Source organism: Callospermophilus lateralis, chromosome 19 (genome assembly GCF_048772815.1).
Source record: "Callospermophilus lateralis isolate mCalLat2 chromosome 19, mCalLat2.hap1, whole genome shotgun sequence".
Classification (NCBI taxonomy): domain Eukaryota; kingdom Metazoa; phylum Chordata; class Mammalia; order Rodentia; family Sciuridae; genus Callospermophilus; species Callospermophilus lateralis.
In genome coordinates this window covers 27,249,634-27,264,301 of record NC_135323.1, presented here as the reverse complement: position 1 = coordinate 27,264,301, position 14,668 = coordinate 27,249,634, and positions in this window count along the sequence as shown.

Genomic DNA, 14,668 nt, shown 5'->3' with positions numbered 1-14,668 from the left:
ATAACCTGCCATCCCCGTTTCAAAGATGGGAAAACGGTGCTTACTGAGAATTGATGAAATGGCTGTTGGGAGAGTAAAAGTCATTCAGTGCTGAGAATAGACGGGTGTCCCAGGAGCGCCCAGGAGGCTCTGTCCCCACCTGGAGCCGTGGATGCCCTGAGAGCTCCTGGTCCCTGGGGAATGCTGCAGCCGCAGGAGCCCAGGACTTCCTAGGGGGGCGAGGGAGGGACCATTCCCGCAGGGAGAGATGCAAAGACAGGGGCCAACCGTGGTGCGGAGCTCTCTGGTCAGTGCAGGAGAGGAGGCCGCAGTGTCCTGGGGCAGACAGGAATGGCCCTCTTCCCAGGGTCCACAGAGGACCTCAGGCCTCATCCTGCAGGGCAGGGGACACTTGAGACCATCACGAGGCAGCCGAGTGACAGGGCTGCCGCTGTAAAGGAGGAGGATGGCGTGAGGGCGGAAGGGAGGCTGGAGGCCGGGTGGAGGCCTGGGAATGTCTGGGCAGATGCCGTCAAGGATCTCTGGTCACCCTTGGGCTGGACAGTGATAGATGGCCTGGGTCAGAAGCCCGCTCTTGGGGGCTCCCCTGGCATGGCCGAGTCCACTGTGAGGGGCTGGGGGCAGGCAGGGTGGAGGGCAGCCTCCCCCGTCCAGGCCTGGGAACGTCTGGGCTGGCTGGGGGCCCGCTGGCGGCTGGTGAAAGGCCCACTTACCATGACGGATGGGGTCCCCGCCAGGCCCCGCCAATTAGGCAAGATGCAGTGCCAGGGCTGGGCTATAAATATCTCGGCTGCCGACCGGCCCTGGAATGTAAATGATGGTGTTGAACAAGCGAGAGAAAATGTTCAGTTTAGACAGGACGGGCTTTGGGGGTTTTAAACACATGTTCTTTCCCCCACCGAGTCTTCAAGTTGGGCAGCCCAGGCTGCTGCCCGAGGCTGGCTTCGAGAGGTGGGGCGTGTCCCTGGAAAGGACACTGAATTGGAAATTCAGAAAAAGCGCCAAGTCTGCTGGCCACTTTGTCCCCGTCAGGAGATGCCTGGGTGAGGGACGGAGCTCACCATCCTGTCTGGGGACACAGGTGTCAGGGGGCACTAGCAGCAAGTAGAAGTGTCTCCCCAAGGTCAGGTTGCCCCTCGGAGCTCTCTTCTCTTTTGAGGGCTTGGGGCTGAACAGGGCTCGTGTGCTGGGGCGGAGGGACATGTCCTTCAAGAGCAGAAACAAGGATGCCTGACTTTCTGTTGAGGTCACTAAAGAACAAGGCTGGGGAGGCCCTCAAGGGTGTGTCAGGAGACATGCGTCCCCCAATCCCAACACACTTCTAAAATCTCAGAGCAACGTGGTCCTATAAGGAGATCAAGCCTCCGGCTCATTCATCTCCTGGTGTTTGGGACAGGTAAGGGCCAATGGCAGTGCAGGCCCACTGCCCTGCATGAGTGAGCTACGCCTCCTACAGAGGTCATAGAGTCACCTCCACCCCAGGCCACCCAGTGATGCTCTAACAGAGAAATGTGCTCAGAGGGGTGCCAGGACACATGGCCACCCATGGGGAAGGTCCAGCTGGGAGGCCAAGGCTGGCAAAGGCACCCAGTGGAGAGACCCCAGGACCAGACAGAACACAGATCAGCTGGGCCCTGGGCTAGACATAACCCTGTGTTGACCCTGCTCTTTGACATCCTGGAAAGGTGCCCTGGGTCTTGCTGCCTGGTGGGTCCTGCAGGGCCTCAGCTGTCACAGGCTTCTGGAGTGTGATGTCACGCCTAAAGGCCCAGGCTGTGCAGGCAGAGGGGACTCTGGCCTGTACCCAACTGAGGGCACATCTTCTCAGTGGATGGGCATGTGTCCCTTGAAGCGACTCCCCAGGGAGCACTCCTGAAGGACACCAACAGGTGCATGCTGGGGAGAAGGATGTGTGTGGAACTCCTAGGACGTGTGATGTCACGCGCAGCCAAAGGTGCGGGTGTGCCCAGGGGGCGCCATCCTGTGAGCCTCCGGGGGCTGCCCGGGGACTCCAGGCACCAGCCACGAGGGCCGTGAGAGTCTGCTGGTGTCTGTTCCTCCATCTTCCAAGATGATTCTCACTGCTGGTCTCTCCCTCCTGCGTGCCTGGTCACTCCGTATGGTCCCACGTTCATGGTAGCGGCCCTCCTGTCCCTTCCTCATCATGAGGCCGGGTAGGTGTGTCTCTTTTGGCATGATTTCTCCTAATGAATGAAAACTTAGAAAACTCCTCAGGAAATTTAAGGGGAAGTTAAGGAAAATTTATAAATGCTTTTCCAGAGGGTGAAAAAGAATTCAATATATTTCCAACTAGCTGGTCTAGAATTTTATGACTTATTTATGTATGTTTCCACTTTATAATCTGTCTGGAGATCTTTTAATGTTAGATATAAACTGTTAGCTAATTTCCTCTCACCCCGGATTTCTGGCTCTGTTTCCCATTGTTATGGAATTCTTCCTTCATCATGGACTGTATTTTTTATAGGTAATTGGTTCTTAAATATAATTGCCCCTTTCTGCTCTATCCTGGTGGTACAGATTGTGCTTTCCCTCCAATGTCACACTCTGAAATTATTGTTCCTCTGGACCATGTTTTACAGAAGGCTTTATAGCATAATAATTAAGATGATGGTCTTTGAAGTCAAACAAGCGGGGATTTATATCCAAACATTGCCACTCAATAAATGTGTGCCCTCAGGCAAATGACCTCACAGTTTGTCATCTGTAACGTGGGATACCAAGAGGTCTTTCGATACTATCTTCTTCACGAGTTCAGAACAAACTGAGAACTAGATACAGGAATCCATCAAACACAAAGAACATCAGCCTTCTCAAGGATGAAAGGTAGCAGCTGTCCATTACCATCACTTGTGTTCAGTCTTATACCAGAGATACTAACCAGTGCAATATGGCAAGAAAAAATAAATAAATGTGTTATGATTTGGATCTTGAATATCCCCCAAAAGCCCATGTGTGAAAGTCTTGGTCCCCAGGACCAAAAGGTGGTGGAAACTAAGAGGTGGGGAGTTGTGGGAGGTCCTTAGATAATTGGGGACATGTCCCCAGAAGGGATTGTGGGAGCCTGGCTCTTTCCTCATTCTCTTTTACTTCTTGGCCATGAGATGAGTGGTTTTGCTACACCACATGCTCCCACTGTTAGGAGGCTCCCATTAGGCTCAAAACAATGGGCCCAATAATCATGGACTGGAATCTCCAAAATTATAAGCCAGCAAACACCTTTTCTCAGGTATTCCATTAGATTGACAGCAGGCTAACACAAAAGGTATGATGATTGGGAAAATCAACCAAAAAACAAAGGCTCAATGGACGTCCTAACACTTATCCTTGACTTAGACTCAGACCACTGGTCATAGGCCGTGGCAGACCCCCAGGTCTTTCCTCCACCTCTACCGGGGTGTATCCCAAAGTTAGCAAGGAGCATGGCAGAAGATGCAGCATCCTGGGGAAAGAGAAGCAAGGATGAGCGAGGACCTTTGGCTGAGGTCCCTTCTCACAGAAAGATGAGGTGCGGGTAGTAGGGGAGACTCCCACCATAGTGAGGCCTTGGCTTGGTGCTGCACACACCCTGGGGACAGAGGAGACACTGCTCGGCTGGCAATGCCTCGTTCCCTTTCACGTCTCCACGTGCCCTCCTGTTGAGGGGAGAGAAGAGGCTCATGGGGAGACCCACCAGGCGCATCAGGTAGCATGAGGAGACCTCAGGAAGCAAAGGGCACAGCCAAGGGTGGTGAGGTCTCCTGGGTCAAGGTCTCCTCGTGTCCCAAGGTCAAGGTCCGGGCCCAGTGGCCAGCTCAGCCACCAGCTACTGGGCGACCCTGGGCCAGCTGCTCTCCCTCCCTGAGCCTCAGATCCCTTTGTTCAGGGAGGGCACCTCTCAGTGCCATGGTGCTCTGAATCTTTCCTCTGATGGGAGGCTGTCCCCTGCTCCCCTCCCGTCCCCTCAGACAGCTCAGGACTGGCTCCTCCAACCTCTTTTCCCATGGGGCCCCCAACGTCCTCTCCACCTCTGAAAAGTCCATCAGGCTGCCTTCTGGGAGGGCAGCCCGGCACAAACCCAGCAGTTCAGCCAGCCCTCCTATGTCCCCAGCCCTCCCCTGGTCCCAAAGGAAAGACAGGAAAAGAAGCCAGGGGCCCAGCACCTGGAGCAGGCTGCAGGGGACCCTCTGTGAACAGGCCCTTTCTTTGTGCCCATTCATCCCAGAAATGTTTCAGAGAGGCTGCCACGTGCCTGGACAAGCCGCGGGGGACACAGACACGGCCTCTCCTCCTGGGGGCTTCCAGACTTGAGGTCAAAGTGCCAGGAAATCATGACTTATGTGATTTGTGCCCCTGGGTCCCGTGGAAGCCAGCAGGGGCCCAGGCCAGGCTTTGGAGGGAGAGAAGGCTTCCTGGGGGAGCCACTTCACTGCCACGACATGAGGGGCAGACACCATCAGCTATGGGAGGAGGGGGAGAGGGGGCTGCAGGAGGGGCCCCGAGTCCTGCAAAGGGTGGCGTGGTGCCCTGGGCATGGCCGAGAGGAGGGCAGCTCCGGGAGGGCTGGAGCAGGAGTGCCTAGCCCAGATTGGCACAGAGCTGCACCTGGGTTACCCAGGGTCCTGTCTGTTATCCTGCGGCTGCTGGGAAGCTGCAGGGGCTCCAGGCTGGTGGCATGATAAGATTTGCATTTGTCCAAGATGGAGCAGGATCAGGAAGGGGTGGGTGTGGACGAGGGTGGCAGGAAAGGAATGGCAGTGGCCTGGGATGGGCTGGGGCAGGGAGTAGGTGGGGATGATGGGCGGGTGAGGAGGAGATGGGCAGCTGCTGGCACCGTGTATGACTCCACTGGGGAGCGCTGAGGAGGGGCAGGGGTGACAGGAATGGGGTGGCGAGGATGGCCCTAGACAGAGCTGGGGGCAGCGATGGGTGAAAATAGACAGGTGAGCACATGGGAAAGATGCTCTCCAGGTAAGATTTCTGCAAGATATCCTGAGGTGGCCAGGGCACAGTCAGGCAGGGGTGAAACCCCTGGTCAGGGCTCAAGGGAGCCTTGAAGAGAAGGTCTGGTGCTATCTTGGCCCTTGTGTGTCCCCAGCACCCATCGTAGAGGGTCTTGATGGGCCACAGTAGGCACCAGCTGCTTGGGGGCTGGGCAGCAGGAGCCAGGGGAAGGGAGACACCTATGCAGGCATTTTTTGGAGTCCCTGGTATGGGACACGGAGGCAAGAGACGGGGGCAGTCAGAGCTGAAAGGGGGGTCAGGAGGGTCTTAAATCTTGCTAATGGAACATTGAAGTGCCATAGAGAAGGGACCAATAACCAGAGAGGCCGTGGCACCTCCACGCGCTGCTGGGCTGCAGGAGCCAGGCTGAGTGGGCCCCCTCTGTGCAAGTGGCCTCTCTTCCCCATGGACAGGGAGAGGAGAGAGGAGACAGAGGGACAGGGTTTGCATCCCTGCAGATTCAATGGTGAGGAAGGTCCCCCGATCTCAGGCTGAGGACGAAGAACCAGAAACTATTGACAGCGAAGAGTGGGGAGGATTGGCAGGAAGGATTTCTGAGACAAACCTTGGGGACAGAGGAAAGCACAGAACAGCCTGGGGTTCAAGTCAGAAGCTGTGATGGGCTGGGATCAGGGGTCACCCTAGACTTGGAGCCAGGTCTCGCCTGGAGTTAGGGTCAAGGCTCAGTATGAGCCAGGTGTGGTGGTGCACACCTGTCATCCCAGCGCCTCAGGAGGCTGAGGCAGGAGGATTGCAAGTTTAAAGCCAGCCTCAGCAAAAGCGAGGCCTAAGCAACTCAATGAGACTCTGTCTCTGGATAAAATACAAAACAGGGCTAGGGATGGGGCTCAGTGGTCGAGTGCCCCTGAGTTCAACCCCCAGCACCAAAAACAACAAAAAAGACTCAGTATGAGTCTCAGGAGAGTTCTGCCCAGAGTCAGAAGCAGTTGTCTAAGTCCAGACCACAGTTCCTATCCCCTGATCTACCCTGAGCCACAGAGGTCAAAGGTAAGCTCCCCTAGGCTGTTCCACCTCCAGGGATCTGATCCAGTTAGGTCTCCCTTCCAGAACCCTCCACCCCAAGGGGAAATGCCAACCCAGGCCCCACTCTTCCTTCAGGCCAGAAGGGCCCCCAGCCCAGGCCCACCCTCCCCAGGCACTGGGCCACGAACCGAGCCCAGACCCACCCCACCCAGACCAGGGTGAGAATTCCGGCCACACGTCCCTGTGATGTGGTCACGTTGGAAAAATGTTAATCAAATCTTCTCCTCTGAGTTTCCTCTCTTTCCCAGGCTGGATTCCTAGAAGACAGGAATTTATGGTGTGAGAGCTCGGCCCCCGCAGCCCGCAGCCAAGGTCAACAGCAGGAGGCGGCAGGGTTGCCAAGCGGGGAGGGGAGCCGAGACTTGAGGAGCTGGGTGCACAGAAAACCCAAGTCCGTGCAATGACAAATCCCTTCTGACCCTCGAGTCCCCAGGCCAGGGGCTCAAACCAGGTCCCCCCTGCCCGTTCCCCCAGCCTGGACTGGTGGGCCCCTTGTCTGGGAAGAGTGTTCCTCTTGGAGACGCTGCCAGGAGGTCACTCGGGCCCAGCCCCCACCAAGCCAGGATACCCGGGGTGCCCCCACTCACTGGCCAGCCGAGGGCAGATGGAAACCCCTGGAGGGGACTGCTTTGCCCGTCCCCACTCCTCCTTCTCGGGTCTGAGGTCTGATCACCCACACGTGTTGGCCACCCAGTGCCCTGGGGGCCAGGCGTCCCCCTGACAGGCCCAGACCTCTGGTCTCTGGCAGCAGTCTCGCCTCCTGCTCTGGGGATGCTGCCCGGGTGGGGGAGGGTGGGTTCAAGGGAGATGCAGAGGGACCTGTAGGCCACCAGGGTCCAACTCCAGATGCTGGGGAAGCAGCACCCGCCCAGCCTCAGGCCCCCACAGGGGTACTGACCCCGGTCAGTCATGGGCTCACCTACATCTGCTGGGCATCTGGGAACCAGCAACAGGAAGAGGAGGCTCCACCTGCAAGTGGGGGTGGGGGAAGATTGGCACAGAAAGGGAGGGTGACCGTCACATAAGGTTGAGGGCTGCAGGTCCTGAGGAGAGAGTGGCCACCCTGAGGGTGGGGGATGGACAGTGTTCAGAGAAAGCTGCCCGGGCGAGGTACACCCTGACGGTGGCCAGGGTTCACCAGGCGGACACAGGGGGAGGGGGCTTGGGGGAACATTCCAGCTAAGCCCACGGCATGTGCAAAGGCCCAGAATGTTTATACCTTGGTAAGACTTTTCATATAAATAAGTTCTCAGATTAAAAAATAAAAAGAAAGGTCTCTGGCAAACCACACGTCTGCATTTCTTACTTAGAGAATGAGGCCCGGACCTATCCTGGAGCCCAGGGTCCAGCCGACAGCCTGACCTGACACATCTCAGGTCCCACCCTCCCCCAGTCCAGCCACCCCGACATTGCCACACTGTGTACCTCAAGCGGTGCTCTGTCTGTGCTTCTGTCCAGTCCTTGCCCACCCCATGCTGCTGCCCCTCCCCATGCCCTGCTATTCCCTGTGCCTCCCGAGGCCAGGCCCAGTGAGCCACTGCATCGTGCCAAAGGGCAGGGCAGTGTGGGACAGCTCAGGGTCCTTCCAGGGTCTCTGTTCCCTGGGTACTTGGAGTAGAGGGACTCTCCAGCTTCTCTTGAATTTTTTAAGTCCCCCCACCATCTGCAGGGGATATAGTCTAAGACCTGCAGTGGACACCTGAAACTCTGGCTTTCACTAAAGCTGAGATATACTACATTTTTTTCCCTAATAAACGTCCCTATGATAAACTTTCCCCTTTTCACTTAAAGGAAGCACTTTCCAACTTCTCTCTGATACATCCAAATTGCCAGCATCACCATTCCTGAACATGGGAGCTATTTTTAAATTTAAACAATGTTACATAACACAAGCACTGTGATACTGTCTATCCTATAGTGACTAATGTGAGAGTAGCATATACCATATGGATACCTTGCACAAAGGGCTGATTCACGTCCCGACCAGGACCAAGTGGGACAGCACGAGAGACTTAATCACACTACTCAGAACAGCACACAATTTAAAATATGAGTTGTTTCTTTCTGGAATTTTCCATTTAACATTTTCAGACTGTGGTTAACCACAAGTAACTAAAACCACAGAAAGTGAAACTGGATAAGGGTGGGGGGTGACTGCATTCACCTAGTCCCTTTTATTCCCATTTCCCTCCCGCATAAAAGTGGCCTGCGTGAGGCACTCAATGTGTGTCCTTATAAAGTGTGGATCACCAGTGACAATTGGTGGGCATGAGTTTTCCCTTTGGGGCAATGAGCATTTCTCAGAACCAGATAGAGGTGACGGATGAACCACTCATGAATGTGCTAAATGCTGGTGCATTGCACACTTAAAAATGGTCCAGGGCTAGATTGATGTTAGGTGAATTTTACCTCAGCTTTTACAAACAGGCCTCACTGTTTGGGGGCATGGATTTTTATTTACACGATCATGTGGGCACCTAGGAGCTTATGGTTGCTGTCCAACATTTCCAGAGAGTATCACACCTTCTATGGCTGGACGAGATCAAAACTGGCCGGGCACAGCGGCACACGCCTATAATCCCAGCAGCTGGCCTCCAACTTGTGATCCTTCTGCCTCAGCCTCCCAAGCCGCTGGGATTACAGGCGTGCACCCTGTGCCCAGCTAAAGATGATTTGAACACAGCCCAGATCCACGGGGCAAGGATAGACTGTTTCATGTGTGAGTTGAGGAAATGGACTCACCCCGTGGAGAAAATGACAACTGATTTCTACCCACGACCTCACAAAAAGGCAGACCTGAATGTGCCGGCCAGACTGGAAGTATCTCGAATAAATTGTCGGTCAATATCTTAGGAAGGCAGGGGTGGAGAAGGACTTCTGAAACAAAACCCAGGGCACAAACCACGGCCGGCCTCCAGCCTTATCCAGAGGAAGCGACACTTCCTCCCGGACACGGCCGGGCCCTGCCCACCTAGTGAGTCATGGCCTCTCAGGCTGGCAGCCTGGCCCGCCCTTCCCGTCGTACCCAGGGGGAGCAGCGTGCTGTGCCCACCTTATCTCACCCTCGTCCACAGCCCTGCAGACATGAGGTCAGGGCCGGGATGTGAGGAGGGCGGGAGGCCGGAGACAGAGGAGGTTCAGGGGGAGGTCAGGGGTCACTGGCAGAGTGTCCCACACTCCCAAGGGGCAGTGGGAGGCAAAGCAGACCCTGGAGGGACCTCAGGCAGCTTCTGGGGGTGGGGACAGCCAAAGTTTGGTGTCACCAGGGTGTGGGGAACAGGGATGGGAGACGCCAGGAGGGCAGGGCCCCGGGCTGTGCTCCCCACCCCGTCGGCGACCCCGTCCTTCCCAGGGTCCTCTTCCATCTCCCTGTGGCTCCTCGGAGCAGCCACCACAGCCAGGACACACAGAGGGAGAAACTGAGTCAATTAAGGACGCCGGGTGTCGCTTTGGAACCCTGTGGGTATCTGTGTCCTTCCCATTTGGTCAACCATGAAGGGTCACCAAACACCAGCGCCACCCCTGCCCTTGAGATACTGAGAACATTGGGACGTTGTGTCTGCCTGGTGGCCTGGCGGCTCCTCTGTGCCCAACACCCTGAGGCCTGCGTGTGGCCTGGACGAGCAAGGGTCCAGCCCTCTATGCCCTCGCTGTTGCTGGGTCAGTGCTGACCACGCTGTCCCATCTTTTTCCAGAAGGTCCCCCACCCCGTGCCCGGGTACCTGGCCAGGGCTGGGCACATGTGGTGGGCACCTGGCTGGCTGACCAAGGTCTATTCGGGAGCTTCTACCGGAGCCCTTGGGCGGGGGCCTTTCTGCTGTCTGTCACTTTGCAGGGACAGGGAAGGGGACACAGTGATCCCCTTGGCCAGGCTCTCAGCAGTTGGAGCTTCTTCCCCTTCCCTCGAGTGCCAGGTCTGTGGGTCACTCTGTCCAGGGTGCAGCGGGACCATGGGGTGCTGTTCCAGGGGTGACACTCCTCCCTCCACCGGCCTCCTACAGAGAGCCCAACGGCACGAGAAAGGACACCCCGGTCCTGCAGAGGCCCCAGGTGGGCGCTGGGCGTGCAGGCGGGTGGACGTGGTGACAGTGGCGATGACTGACCTTCAGATGGAGCTTTGTTCCACTCCCACAGGGAAGTGCTCACCACACAGGTGAACCCGACACTGGCCCCTGAGGCCGCCCCTGCCCCGACAGCCCCAGTTCCGTGCCCGACATGGGGTTGGAGGGGGTACGGGGCAGGGGGCGGGGAGACGTGGGGCTGGGAGACTGCGAGGGGCAGGAGCTGAGGACAGACAAAGTCTCCAGACAGGGAGGGAGGCCTAGGTCCACCTAGGTCCCCTGGGCGAGAGGAGCTGAACAGGGTGGACAGAGGTACAGCCCCAGAGTCACAGGGACCCGCTGCCCTCCAGGACAGGGCACGCGCAGGGACCAACCAACTGCCGGCTCTTCCCCAGGGCTGGGGACACAGACAGGGCCACACACCACTGCCCACACGTCCTTCCCCTCTGACTTCCGAGGCCCAGATTCAGTGACACCTCCTCTGTGAGCCCTCCGTCTCGGCCCACTCCCGGGCCCCTCCAGCCCCTTCCCAGCAGCCCCCGTGATTGTTCCGATTCAGGGTCCCTCACACCGGAGATCACGCCCGCAGGGTCATCCCAGGATGCAAAGGTGACCGAGCTGCCCTCTGCAAAAGCATTCGAATGCATCCGGCAGGACGTGGGCCATGTCCCCCCATTGGGGGCTTCCTGAGCCCACCCCCCAGCCTCGCCTGCTCTTTGGTGGCTCAGTGCTTTTGAATTGCACCGACTTAGATGGCAGAGCCCCTGCCCACTAGGCTCGCGGCCTTCTAGAGGACCCCAGGAGGCCTGCGCTGACTGGCGGGACCGGCACCTCCCCTGGCCCTCCACAGCCCCAGGGGGCAGCTCCTGTGGCCAGAGCTAGCAGAGCCCTGGAGGACCCATCCATGACGAGTCGCCAGGGACTCCAGCCAGTGTCCCACATAAAGCATGTCCCCAGGGATGGGCCATTCTCCCCTCTGAGTTGGCCTGGCAGGTTTCAAGTGATCATGACCTTGTAGGTTAGAAACCAGCCTTGGGCAGCCCTGAGCTGGGGCTGCTCTGACTCCCCAGATGAGCCCCAGGATCCCACAGTCCCCTCACAGGGCTCCCCAACTGCCCAGGCCCGTTCTTCACACAGCAGCCAGATGACACCTGCTCACATGCAGCGCCATCTGTTGATGCTCCCTGCCTCGAACCCTCCATGTCTTCCCAGTGCCTCAGGGCCATAGTCTGCCGACCTCTCCAGCCTCCTGTTTAACACCCACCACCCACCTGAGCACTTCACTCTAGCAGAATAAACCCTGATCTGGTCCCCAAACTTGTGTCCCCTGGGTCTTTGCTGGCCCCACAGCCTCCACCTGCAGGACTCATTAGCCATGCTCCAGAAATGGTCCCTGTTCTCGCCAGAGGTCATGGGTCAAGGCACCAGACCTGTCCCAAGGTGCCACTCACCTCCAATCCTGGACAATGCAACACCTTGGGACCTTCCTGGACTTGCCTATCATCTGTGGGATCCGGGCCAAAGCTCTGCAGTCCCTGTTTGTTGAGTGACTGAGTGAACATATCCATTTCATAGACAAGGCACATGTGGCCCAGAAGAGCAGTGACCATGGCTCAGGTCCATGGTGGAGCCCAAGTTCAGGCCTCCTAGGAGAGTTTCCAAGGGTTCCTGAGCTGGGGTCTGGGCCTCCTGAAAGAGGGCACTGGTGTGGGCCCACCCACCTGGGCAGGCACCTGCAGGGAGCAGCCGGCTAGATCACTTTCCGGGAGCTTGTGAGTGTGGTCCCTGGAGCAGATTTTGGGCCACTTGCTGAGGACAGTCCCGCAGAGCTGGGAGCTCCCAGGGAACCCCAGCTATGCCCCATCCCCTTCCACCTCCCAGCCCTGGGAGACGGGGTGGGCAGGCCACCCAAGGAGGGGTGTGGGAGCAGGGAGGTGTCAGGAGTGGCCATCTGATTTATGAAGCAAGCAGTGATGGCCACCTGGCAAGGTGGGCACACGCCACAGACCCTCGCAGATAAGAGCCCAGAAGTATGTGAGCGATGTAAACAGCAGGCAGCGGGCACTCCAGCACCCCCACCCGTGCCAGCCGGAGACACCTAGACCGGGGAAGGTGCAGGCAGCCCAGTAGCCAGTCCCAGCTCCTGCCCCTGCACCTCTCCTCGACCTATTGCCACCTCCACCTGCAGCTGACCACCCCCCCCACTGTGTTCTGCATCCTCATGTGACCCCTGTCCAGCTCTACCCCTGACTCAAGGCTCATCCACCCCAGGAAGCCACCCACTGTCACCTGGGGAAGCGCTCCTGTGGTCCACATCAGACAGGTCCCTCTCTTTGCCTGCTCTCAGCAGACCTGAGGACACCACCCAAGGCCTAAAGCCCGGGCTCAGGCCCTTTCCAGCAGACCCTGCCAGTCCCCGCTCCTGGATCATCACCGCCCTGATCAAGCTCAGCTCCCAACCTCCTCGGGCCCTTGAATGCCTACCACCTCTCACCACCTCTGGGCCCTCGCCCACAGGACGCCTGGTCTGTCAGCAAACTCCTATTCAGCCTTCAAAGCCCATCTTGTGGGTGGCCTCCCCCGGAGCCCCTTCCTGAGTGTCGAAGGCAGGGCTGCGCTGTCCTCTGCTCTCACAGCACCCCGGCCCAGCCCTCTCAGACTTGCCAAATTGCTCCTCTCTTGAAGGGGAAGAGGCCTCGCATGTGCCCTCCCTGGATCCCTGGCCTCCACCTTGAGCTGTTGAGGACTCAGAGGCTCCAGGTTCAAGGCCAGAGGATCTCCTGCTTGGGGAGGAGGCCTAGAGCTGAGAGGAAAAGGACCAGACTTCAGCATAGTCCCCACCGCCACCCAAGCATACTCCCACCAGCCCAGCCCTGGCCCAGACACAGTCTCCTGGCCACTGCCCTGGATCCGACCACAGTGGTCATGTGAAAAGGAGGACGGGGCCTACGTAGCTCAGTGGTGGAACCCTGCCTGGCACGTGCAGGTCCTGGGTTCTGTCCCCAGCACCGCAGGGAATAAAAAGGAATTAGAGGAGACTGAGGCGGTGGGGGAGCGGACTTACTACCCAGGCCACCCAGCGGACAGAGGGAGGACTCAAGCCGGTGGCTCCCTGGTGACTCTGTGTCCAGAGGAAGTTGCAAACACGCCCACTCGAAGTCCAGAGCAGGGGACCTTCCAGCTGGCGCTCAGGCAGGACACAGTGGCAGGGACGCCCAGCTCAGGAGAGTGGGTGGTGCGCTAGGCAGGGATGCTCTGCCGCCGCTTGGGGCAAGGGCCGCTGTGGGCAGGGTCAGGGCAGTTGGGCCCATGGGGCAGAGACGCACCAGCCGAGGGTCCCCAGCAGGAAATGGAACTGGGGTGTCTGCTGTGAGCAAGGGCGGGATGACAGGTGCCAGACTCACATGAGCAGCCATGCACCAACCTGGACTCCGTGGCCATGGTGCCCCAGGGACCGACGGGGCTGCAGGCTCCCCCAGGCAGGGCTGCCTGTGCTCGGCAGAGCCTTCACCCCCATGTTCTCGGTGCAACGCGACCCGGCCCCTGTGAAGCCACCCCCTGCACCTGCTGGAAAGCCAGGAGGCAGCGCCTGGGGCTGGGACCTAGGAGGTGGCCTGAAGGCCGAGCCCCAGGCCCCAGTGCCAGACACAGAGGCCACTAGCCTCACACCCTCTGAGTCTCAGTCTTGTCCACGCAGCAGGCTCCCTCTAGAACTTTCCATCCCTGGAGGATCTGAAGGCAGAAATGTGGGGTCTTGACCCCAGCAGTCCATACCAAGAAGGTACAAAAGGGCCTCAGGGACACCAGCCTTCGTTTCCTTCCTAGAGGTCCTTCCGTCCCTGGTTGGCCCCCGTCCTGGTGCTGGACGGAGCTGTCCACAGGCCTCTCCTCTCCAGTGAGGAGCCCAGGCCCAGCCCTCAGGGGGCTCTGATATATCTCTGGGGTGGGTGGGCTTCACTGGGGACCCCAGGGTGGCCAGGGAGCGAAAGTGCCAATGACCCAGGCCTTCTGCAGCTGCCAGACTCCTCGCCAGCCCCTCCACACAGACCTCCACCCAGGCAGGGGGTCTGGGTGTCCCTGGCTCTGGTTTGAGGTCAGGCGACACCTGTGCCCAGGCTGAACACAGCAGTGAAGGAGACGGCAGAGCTGGGCAGGTGGGACCGAGTCAGAGGTAGCCAGAGGACCCCGAGCCTCAGGCCAGTTCCCTGCCCTGCAGGGGTTAACTGCGTGCTCGGGCCCCCTTCTGCTTTCGATGTGGACACGGTGGACAGAGTCTAAAGATTGTATCCTTAAACATGTCTGGGCTGGGGCCAGGCAGGAGCTGAGGACAGATCCCTTTGGGGAGAGGACTAGGGCAGGGTGGACAGCGCAGCCCCTGCCTCCAATACCAGCAGCGCTGTCTGCTGTCTACCTGGAAGGCCACGACAGCACAGCAGGCCTGGGGCCACCTGCCCAGGTTCACGGTGGGACCTGTTTCACAGACAGGGAAGCTGAGGCAGAGGGAGCAGGCCTAGAACCAGGGGCCAGGGCAGAGCCCACCTCTGGGCGTCTGCCCGCAGGTT